The 11,299-nt window shown below is 42.1% G+C and overlaps 1 protein-coding gene and 1 long non-coding RNA gene across 4 annotated transcripts in view; one reads left to right on the forward strand and one right to left on the reverse strand.

Annotated features, from left to right (window-relative positions):
- The window catches only part of LOC116090595, a 172,997-nt gene that overhangs the window by 150,450 nt on the left and 11,248 nt on the right, over nt 1-11,299 (forward strand). The window lies entirely within an intron of this gene.
- Nucleotides 2,108-5,004, reverse strand: LOC116090596. Its single transcript, XR_004118739.1, has 3 exons — nt 4,335-5,004; nt 3,396-3,724; nt 2,108-2,379 (listed from the first exon to the last, which is right to left on the reverse strand). It is a non-coding gene; the product is annotated as an uncharacterized LOC116090596 (long non-coding RNA).

The following is an 11,299-nucleotide window of genomic DNA, read 5'->3' on the forward strand; positions in this document are numbered from 1 at the left end:
TGGAGGGGAAACTGGGAATGGAGAAATTTACATGTAAATAAAGAAAATATCTTAAAAAAAAAAAAGAATTCTACAGAAAACCCTAGAAAGTAAGGAACTATAGGATTTGTTTTTGTTTTGTTTTTTTTTCAGCATCCATCTCCTCCATTTGGTAAAACCACACCCAGTTATTGGTAATCAATACCTTTTCTCCTCATGTGAGCCTAACAGACTGTCAATTCACTACCAGCCAGACCTATCAGGTGTTACACCCATCTGCCTGACCTCCCTGATTGGACCAAAGATGGACACATGACTAAAGACAGGCAAATGAGAACTGATACTCAGAAATGGGCAGGCTGGGGCTCTACTTTCTTGGGGGGTATTGTGAAGCTAGAAAGACTTGAGTGACCGCTGTTGAGGCTCCTGCTTGTTTCAGCAGGAAGCCACCAGAATCAAAGGGATGGATAGTTAGAGAGGAATCGGGGCAGAGCTAAATTCTGAGAACATCGCTTCAATCCTTCGAGGTCTTGGCACTGCACTTGGCACTGGCATCCTGTACCGGAGCCAGAGGCCTCCCCTTTCTTCTTCATTTCTCCAGCTCTGTGACTATACTGTGAATACATCGTAGACCTCACAGCTGACTTGTGTCTTTCTCATGTTAATCTCTGGAGACGGCTTGGAACGTGCGCTCCATCTTCATCAAAGCCACTTAATTGACTTATAGAGGATCATACGCAGTTTGCTCACCAGGACAAATGGCCACCTGTGTGTTTGCTGCCACAGGAAGTCCCCTCTGTCACTGCATATCCAATCGTCTTCTCTCAACTACATCTGTAACCAGTACTTATGCGTGTGCCCCCTCCCAGCCTCCCTTTTCTGCAGGCCCACTTACCCTTACCCTGGTCAGTGACTCTGCAGTTTCTCCCATTTTCAAATGGCGTTTCATGACCAGCCCCACCACGTTCTTCGGCATCAGATACGCTGTTTCTAATGAGGCAGCCTGGAGGCGTGGCCTCTCCAGCTGAACAGACTTTAGTGCAGTTTGGTGCCATCAATAACGAGTGATGTAACTAACCCATGTGCAGCCTCAGTTTTCTCATCTACACATTGGAGAAGTCGTGGGCTTCCTTCACCTCACCTCCACCCCAAACAGGCCCAGCAGGAGATTCAGATACTCTTGGCTTTGAGATTTGGCAATGGTACCCTTTTCTCAAGTCCATTTGCATCTACTATTCTGCTTCAAGACCAAGTGCTCCTGAGGGGTGGTGTTCAGGGAAATGTTTTGAACAGCTAGCAACCATGTACATGCATGCAGTCAATATGGATTTCACTAATAACAAAAGACACTTGGCACACGATTTGCAAATGGTAATGAAACCTACAATCCTGTTTATTGTAAATTCCATACAGCTAATTGGTTCTCAGAGAACATTGTTAGGAATTTGGGCTCACTTCTTCTATCCTTAGCCAGCCTTCAGCTGCAGCTGACACACGATTCACTTCTGGCACGCAATGCTACTTGGCATTTGTGTTTGTGTTGATGAACGAAAACCGTGTTGTGGGCTTTAAAAGTAAGTTTTTAAGGGCCAGAATGATAGCCCAGTTGGTCAAGTGCTTGCTTCAGAAGCATGAAGACCTGAGCTCTCTCCTCAAAACCTGTGGGAAAAGAGCCAAGTGTGGTGACACACCCTGGGGAAGCATAGACTTCCTGGCCAGCCGGCCCTTCTTTAAAAAAAAAAAAAATTATTTTATTTGTATCAGTGTCTTACCTTCATGTATGTCTGTGCATCATGTGCATTCCTGATGCCTGCAGAAATTAAAAGAGGGCATTGGATCCCCTGGGATTAGAGTTACAGAGAGTTGCAACTTGCAAAATGGGTGCTAGGAATTGAACTTGGGTGCTCTGCAAGAACAGCTAGTGTTTTTAACAACTGAACTGCCTCTCCAGCCCTAGCCTATCTTAATTCTCAAGTTCCAGGCTACTGAGAGACCTGCTAACAACAACAGAAGGTGGAAAGCACCTGAGGAGGGACAGCTGATGTTATCAGGTGCTCTTCTGGCCTCCGCAGGGACCCCTGTACATACACAGATACACACACATACACACATAATGGGACCACTGGAGGACAATAGCTTCTATTTAATACCATCCATGCTACAGACACGATATGCATTTGAATCTAATCTGCATTTTAAGCATGGTCTTTGGTCTTCAGCTGAGAGATCAACAAGCCATGACACGTTAATCAACTCTGACCTGTGGCTGTTTTTGCAGGTTAAGTTCATTGCATGCCTTCTCACTTAGGCATGGCTGAGCAGTTGTGACAGAGCCACAGAGTCCGCAACATTCACTCCCTGGTCTTCTATAGAAAATGCCTGCTGCTTCGGTCTCAGTCGCTATAATCAGTAAAACGATAAGTTAGCTGATAAAACAAAAGCACTCAACTGTAATGTTTGCTTATCTCAGTCCTGGTATTAGTTACCTCCATCACCGCTAAGTTCAAGTACTGACTTGTGAAATGAAGGGCTGGAAAGAGCTTTGCAACATATAACAGCCTCACTGTGCAAGTGCAATAAACCTAAATCAATGCAGAGTATAGATTTACAATGTGGTAAAGGCAGGGGCTGGAGAGACGGCTCAGTGGTGATGAGCATTGGATGCTCCTGCAGAAGCAGAGAGAACAGACTCAATCTTAGTTCAATTCCCAGCACCCTTACTGTAACTGCGGGCTTTTTCATTCATGCCTAAGTTCTGAAAATAACAACTCTGAGATTGAATTATTTCTGAATAAATGGCTAGGTCATAAGCTTTGGTTTGTTCCCACTAGCCCATAACTCAATTAACCAGTGTATTCTATTCTGTGCGCACCACATGGCTGGTTACTTCTCCTCAATTTCATGTGACCAACTCCATCAGCATTCAGGGTGAATCTCTTCCTGTACCTGACTCTATACCAGAAACCTCTTTCTCTGCAGGAACTCCTACATTCTATTTCCTGCCTCAGCTCATTGGCCAACCAGCTTTTTATTGACAGGTGATGCTTCCACGCAGTACACCAGAGATTCTCTCTGCATTTCCCCCTTCTAGTCCAATAAAAGGCTCTTTTTTCTTAACATAATAAACTATATACAGTAATAAAAATTATGAAAACTGTCAGCTAAGATTACATTCGTAATGTCCAGTCCATATGCATTTGGCAACCTTGGAGAAAGTATTTTACTATCTATCCCATCTTGGTGAATTCAGGGTTCTGTACCTAAATGAATTTCTATCATAACTTGCATTACCAGCCTAAAACATCTTCTTAAACTTAAAAAAAACATTTTCTTAAGTCCTAAACAACTCAAACATATGTTAGACTATAACTATCTAGTTTTCAACCCCATCGGAGACCAGAGAAGAAATAAATTACCTGTAGGAAGTGCAGGCAAGCAGCTCCCAAAACTACAGAAATGATAGAGGAAGCTGGAGGCCTGGACAGCCCTTGTCCCCCAATTTCCCTGTGTTACTGGAGCATCATCTTTAGCCCACTGGCACAGAATGTCTGACAGACTTTTTGTGAAGCAGGAAGTATGAAGGAATGCCTAACTCTGTCTTGGTAAAGCTTGGCAGCACACCGTCAGCAGTTGAAGCGAGGGCTCAGTGGCTAGCTTGCCATTTTGAAGCAAACTCTATCTGGAGAGGTTCTTCAATGCCCATTATCTTCTTTGAAGTAGAATGGGGGTGCTGCCAGGAGCAGGCCTAAGTGTCAAAAACAAGAAGCCTTTTAATGATCAAACATCTTTAAATGCCATATTCTGTGGATCTCTGAGGTTTTTGAAGACTATCTATCTATAGTCTATCTGAATAGGCAAGTGTTGTTTGTTTTTGGCTATTTATTCAACCTATTCTATTTATTTATTCAACTGTTCAACTTTGGAAACATATTTGTGTAATAAACTAGACTAGAATCTAACATGACCTTAAGTTTGGTTGATTAACTATTAACTTGAATTCCTTAATTATCCTAAACAGTTTGCAATAGCAGCTTTCAAAGATGAATTGCATAGGTTCAATACCTTCAACAAGTATTGAAATATAATATATGTATGGCATATGCAGTGGGCACAGTTCAGTTAAAGATGTTTCTCTATTCTCTGTTCCAACAGGCAAAAAGCATTCTGTTTTTCTTTATAATTAATTTGGATTGTGCAACTAAACTGTAATGTAAATTTCTGTCTCTGCCAATGGAAAGGATGGCATGATAAGTCTTGAGGATTCTGTAGCCAACAAGATTTATTTGCTCTGTATAGCTAAAGCTCTGGCTGGAGTCAGAGCTGTGCCCATATGGGGGGATCAGCATGTATTTTACCTGTTTTTTTTCTTGATTATGTTCTTCTTGTCTGTCTGCAGTCAAGATCTTCAGGGGGTAATCCCCTGTCAAAACTGATTTTTATTAATTTTATAGAATACTTAGTTTTCTTCTCCTGTTGAAGTAAGAGCATACTCTCTTCCCCAGAGCAACGTGTTTCCTGCCTTCCATTCTGAGGTTATCACATTTATATTGATCACAACAAAATTCAGCAGCCATTTCTAAAATCCAGTGCTTTTCAGCAGCTATGCTAGGTCTCACTGGCATTTAAAAAAAATTAAAAGTCAATAAAGCATTATTTTAAAAAATTGTTGGGAGATTCCATATCCCCCTTCTGTTTGTTCTATGAGCATTTCCTTTAAATTCCTGTTAGATCTCTTTACAATTGCTTGACCTTTAGGACTATAAGTTATAGCTGTAACAGTTTATGTGTCATAATGTCTAAAAATGATTGTTCTATTCTAAATGAAGCATATGCTGAAACATTATCAGTTTCAATCATAAAGACATCTCCAGTAGCCACTATCTCTAATAAATGTGCATTTTCAGAATCATCCTTTTCAGAACTTAAGGCAGAAGCCCCTTGGAATTCTGAACATGTATCAGTTGTATGATGTATCAACACATGTACATATTTAAACATTTAAAACTCTATAAAAAGAAATATATAAGCTACTGTATAGCATTTCTCTAAGGTAGCATCATTAAGCAGAATCTGGATTTTTAATTCAGCATATTGCACCTCTGTGGCTTGCCATTTGAATTCCTCAAGCCTTTGTGAATTTTTCTCTTCTGGAACTACCTTTTGTGGTTGTTACCGTGGATTCCAGATTGAGTTCTTCTGAAGGTTCTTTACTCTGGTTTAAAGAACCCTCTAACCTCTGTTCTATGGCCTCCAATCTAGCACTTACTTTTTTAGTCTTTTCCTTCTCTAAGTCTGCTTTATTCTGATCTCTCTTTAAAAGGATATATAAAATTGCAATAATTACTGAAAAAAACAATTATTTGTATGCTGGTAAACAAAAAAAAAATCATATGGGGTCCAGATGCACTGTGTTTTTGTGTTTTCCAATTTAACACAGAAAATGTTTCCTTTTAATCTCTAAAGGACTCTCTTAAGGACTTCACTTTATATTTAAAGTAAATATTTCTTCCTATAACTTTTTTATACCCAGTTTCTTTTCTCCTTTGTTTTCAAACTTAATACCTCACAGGTTCAGAGGTTTGGGCTCCAGTCTCACTGCAACTCCAGGAGAATGTGCAGGCTCCACATGTCTATGGTGGCTAACTCTGCCCCCTTAACCCGGTATAACAGACTGGTTGCTCTTGGTTCCACCCCATCCCACTGGGTCCCTTTTTCTGGGCAGTTGTAGGAGTTTCCTGCATGGACCCGATTGACCACTCTCTTTAACACACTTTTTGACCCTTTGTCTGGAACTATGCTATGCTTGGGAAAGTCACAGCTACTGTGGCCTCCCGCTCTGGTCTGAGAGAGACCACAGGGCAGCTTGGCACCTGCCACCGGGGTTAGCTCATGGGCCTCCTCCCGCTCTCTTTAAAGGCTTTAGCTTCGCTTCTGCCCAGATAGGAAGCTTTTCTGAAACACATTTGTTTGAGCTTGGATTCTATGCCCGATGGTAGATGCCATTTGTAACTGCAAGATTTTCCACCCGCACCCAAGTTCCTGAAATAAAGACTCTCGAAACTGAATTATTTTTGAATATAAACAACTAAGCCATAAGCTTTGGTTTCTTCTCACTAGCTCATAACGCCTGTTTATTCTATTCTATGAGTGCCACATGGATGGCCACCTCTTCCCAGTTTCATTTGACCATTTCCATCAACATTCAGGGTGAATCTCTTCCTGTACCTACTCTATCCCAGAAACCTCTCTCCCTTCAGGAACTCCTACACTCTATTTCCTGCAGCTCATTGACCAATCAGCTTTTTATTGACAGGTGATGTTTCTACTCAGTACACAAGAGATTCTCTCTGCACCTTACAGCAACTTACAGCTAATTGTAACACCAGGGGGATCTAACGCCCTCTACTGAACTCAGTGGGCATCAGACATGCATGTGATACATGTACATACATGCAGGCAAAATACCTAAACACATAAAATAAAGATAAGTAAATCTTTTCTAAGTAGTAGGAAAACAGGAATAGTGAGATTTGAGTGTTTAAGACTGCCATTTATTTCATTTTATGTGTATGTAATCTAGTTTTTAGTAGTCATATTTAATCACAAGTTGGTTAACGTTCTGAAAATATAATAGGTCTTATGAGTTCAGATTTTCTGAGGGGAAATAGGAACCATTTCTCTACTGCAGGTTGGATAGACAAAGGCATAGTTGTTGATTCAGTTGGAGACGGAATGGCAGCAGGGTTTGGGAGGCCAAAGAGAGGCGAAGAGCCAAGGAGCTGAATAGAAGATCTCTTGAAAGAGAAGTCTAGTAGAGGAGTCTCCACCCAGACTCTGAGCAGAGACAGCAGAGGGGGACTCCAGGCTGCCCTTGCTTTAGCCTAGCACCTTCAGGTCTCTGTCCTAGTGTAAATAAGCCATCCTAGCACTTGGAAGAGAGAGGCTGGAGGATTGTGAGTTTGAGGCCAGCCTGGACTCTGTGAAGAATTCTAGGGTGACCTTAGTATATAGTGGTGCCCTGTCCAGAAAACAAAGAGGAGGAGGAGAAGGAGGAGGAGGAGGAGGAGGAGGAGGAGGAGGAGGAGGAGGAGGAGAAGGAGGAGGAAGAAGAAGAGAGAAGGAGGAGGAGGAAGGGGAAGAGGAGGAGGAAGAAGCTGCAGCAAAGCTGAAAGGCCTCTACATACATCTGCTTTGCTAAAGGACCCTCTAACAGATGGGACTCAGTCAACTAACTATGAACACTTCCTTACTCACAGTGTAGCCAGCAAAGAAAGGGACTCTGTTGCGGTGGGTGGTGATGCTGGACATCCATCCATTGCTCCAGCGTATCATTGTGTGGCTGTCAAAGCTACACTGGGTAGAAAAATAACATTGGTTCATCACAGGGTGATTTTGAATCTGAAGCACAGTTTCAATAAACTAAATATCCAGTGAGGACACTGGCTTCCAGCTCTTGAGTCTCACTGATAATCAGTGGAGTGTGAAGCCTGCATCTCATTCAGCTTTTCTTAGCTAACTGCTCACCCCTAAATGTGATTAAAAGCAGTGTTTGGTTTTTGCATCTGGTTCTTTCTTTTTTCTTTTCACACCCTCTGCCTCACTCCTGCATCTGTGGACAGTTTGTGACTTTATTGATCCTGGATGCTCTCATCTGTAGACTTGGTTAGGACACTGGGGTGATGTGACCCTGTTGTACATGGTCTCATTTTTCAGCAGGCTAGTCTGAACTTGTTCTCATGGTAAAGGGAGGATCTATGAGGCAAGCAGGTTCATAGAGCCTCTCAGGATCCAGCTTTGGGATTTTTTACAGTATTCCTTCCACTATCCCTCTGCTCAAAGTAATTTATAAGGCCTGGGATGGCTATTCTTAGTCGTCATTTGACTATATGTGATGGTTTGCATATGCTTGAGCCAGGAATGGCACTATTAGGAGGTGTGGCCTTATTAGAGTAGGTGTGTCACTGTGAGTGTGGGTTTAAATACCCTAGTCCTAGCTGCCTGGAAGTCAGTCTTGTCCTAGCAGGCTTCAGATGAAGATGTAGAACTCTCAGCTCCTCCTGAACTATGCCTGCCTGGACACTGCCATGCTCCCACGTTGGTGATAATGGACTGAACCTCTGATCCTGTAAGCCAGCCTCAATTGAATGCTGTCCTTATAAGGGTTGCCTTGGTCATGGTGTCTGTTCACAGCAGTAAAACCCTAACTAAAACACTATACCTGGAATTAACTAAAACTGAAGCAGCTGGGTACACTTGTGAGTAATTTTTTCCTTAATTAAAGTATTTGAGGTGGGAAGACCAAATATTAATCAGGATCTTTTGAGACAGGAATATCTGTCCTTAATCTGGGCCACACCTTCTGCTGGTATATAAGGGATTTGAAAGAAAAACCTTCCTCTCCTTGTTAGTTTTCTCTCATTCTCGTTAGCAAGTCCTCCACTGGTATTAGAACCTACTTCTTCGGGATTCTAGCATACATTAAAGACCAGCTGAGATATCCAGCTGCATATCAAATCAGTTGAATACTGACCAACTACTGGATTCTTAGGCCTTCCATCAGTAGATAGCCATTGTTGGATGAGGCTGGACCACAGCCTATAAGCCATTCTAATAAATCATATATATTTTTTCTATTAATTCATTCCTTATATTCAATATATACACACATATATGTACACACACACACACACACACACACGCACACACATGTTCTATCATTTCTGTTTCTGTAGAAAGCCCTGAATAATACAAGGCCTGCCCAAAGTTAGGGAGATGGAGAATGAGAAATTATGAGTCAAGGGACATGAATGTAAGAGGCTATTAATCATCACCGTTAATGAATCATCCTCTACAAAACCACCTGTTTTCGAACACAGATAACTCCAGACAATCCTCCCATGACCCCAGTTTTCTCTATTAACCTGCCTCCCTCCATTTCTCCATGCTTCACTGGCCATTGGGATCTTTAGGGTCTGTTTCCTTTGAAGTTATAAATTTGACTTCTTTTCTTACCAAGTCTTGCTGAAGATGAACTATCCAGGGAAGGTCGCTGTTAGAATAACTCAGAGGAGTATGCATTTGGAATCTAATTATCCCAAGGGCGTGTGACTTATTGTGTTATCGTTTCCAGGAGCGCCCCTCCTCCTCTGAGTCTCTTCTATGCTCCTTGGAAATCACAGTCTTCTGGTTTTCCTCCCACTCCCTGGTCCTTATCGTTTCATTCTCCCTGCAACGCCCAACTTTGCCCACCTGCAAAGGTTTGACTCTTTCCATCAGCAGAACCAATCTCCACCTTCAAAAGGCAAAGTTTTATAGAGATGTAGCATAGATTTCCTACAGCAAGGAGGGACCCAAAAGTAGGATGCAAGCTTGATGCGGGGGTTGAGTGTGTTATCTATTTGGGAGGTGATTTTGAACACACCTGGAGAGAAGCAGACAGGTAAAATAGGGAAATGAGTGATGCCAGGGCACAGTCTGTTGGTGAGACAGTCACCACTGGGGGCACCAGGGCAGCAGCCCCAACGGGATCCTCTGAGCTGGTATGGAGCACATTTCTCTTGTCCCTTGAGAAGCCAGGGAAGCAGTGATAGTTATTCAGTCACCTCATCCATCACGGATGAGGACAATTAGCCTGCCATTTCCAATTTAGACCAGGCTCATTCTGAGGAAAAACCCTCAGACGGTGTCTTAGATAATTTCTTTGGCATAACAAAATATCTGAAGCTGAGAATTTGTAAAGAAAAGCAGCCCACATTTCTCATGTTTCTGGTAGCTGAAGTATCTGAACAATATGGTTTCTGGCATGTGGTGAGCTTCCTCCCACCTTGGCTGCATCACAATGTTGTCAAAAAAAATAAATAAATAAAATAAAATGGAAAGGGAAATAGCCAAGCAGCGGCGTGAAGAAGAGAGCATATGATGAGCCAGGAAACCAGAGATGGGAGGAGCAGTGCTCCCTATACCTCTGGCTCTTCTCTCGTTGGTTCTCCTCCTGGGTGTGTAGAAGCCACCTTAAAGGTGACACATCTGAAGCCAGCTGATCACCTTTTCTTTCCTACCCCAGGCTGTCTTATTTGCAGTCCTTGGTTCAGGTAGGGCTCTACCAGCTAGAGACTGCAGAGAGGTAGGTTCAGAGCGCTGTGGTCTCTTAACTCTGGGGTCAGACACATGACTTAGGCCTGGCCAATCAGAGTACTTCACTGTCTGCTGACTTGGTTCCCAGTCGTTAAGACAGCTGGCTTCAAGACAGCAGGGTTATGTGGCTTTTGTGTCTGTGACCTAGCTATAGCTCTGGGCATTTAGTGACTTTCTGTTGAATAAATGAACATTGAACATAAAATATTACTTGACAGGGCTGAATACTGGATATTCAAATAATTCATGTACTGAGTATTTTAAAAATATTTAATCATCTGAATGCATTAAAAATGTTTCCCGAATGTTTTTCTGAAAAATTGCTACTTTCACCATTAACAAGATTTCTGAGCCAACCAGCTCGGCACAGGTAGACGTAGTAATCCCCTCCAAACCCAGCCTTGGGAGACTTACCATATTTGTATAGATGTAGAATAGGCTCTGGTCTGTCTTGTTTTGCCATGAGCCTTTTTAAGGGAATCCAGGGAGGGGCGTTTGCTAATTACATTCAGTTATTCCTTATTCCTTCTGGTCCTGAGTGGACTCCAGAGATAATGGGCCTGACATCATAGAAAGTCGTACTATGCTTGCACAATCCCTATCTTTCCTCTCTTCACTCTGCCTCTCTGATGGATTTGAAAGGCATTTGAGCCTGGCTGCCCAGCTAAAGAATTCACTCTGCTCATGCGGTGCTGTCTCCTCAGACTCCCTTAGCTTTACATATGTACTCTGCAGGCCATTCTCCGAACCCTCAGCCCACCCTACCCAACCTACCCTTCCCTGTGGAGCTAGTGCCCTCTGGCCTTCTGGCCTTTAAAGGAACAAAGTTATTCAGTCATTATATTATATTATATCATGTCTTTGATTTGCTTTTTCATGGACTCAAGCTCACGTATGTAAACTAATTTCTTCAAATCTCTCTTCACCCAATTCTTTCTTTTTCCCTCAAAAATAGTTTTATGACTTCACTAATGTAACATGTTCATTTTCAAAAACTAAATAAAGTTTAGAAAAGGCTAAGGAGAAAAGTTATTTTTCGTCTTTAAGCTAGATCTTGTGGGAAGAGGGAACCTCAACTGAGAAATTTATCTCTATCAGATTAATTAGCCTGGGGCAAGTCTTTGGGTTTTGTTTTCATTTTTTGTTTTTTGTTTTTTGTTTTTGTTTTTTTTTTTTAATTAATGAT

Source organism: Mastomys coucha, unplaced genomic scaffold, assembly GCF_008632895.1.
Source record: "Mastomys coucha isolate ucsf_1 unplaced genomic scaffold, UCSF_Mcou_1 pScaffold15, whole genome shotgun sequence".
NCBI classification, from domain to species: Eukaryota; Metazoa; Chordata; class Mammalia; order Rodentia; family Muridae; genus Mastomys; species Mastomys coucha.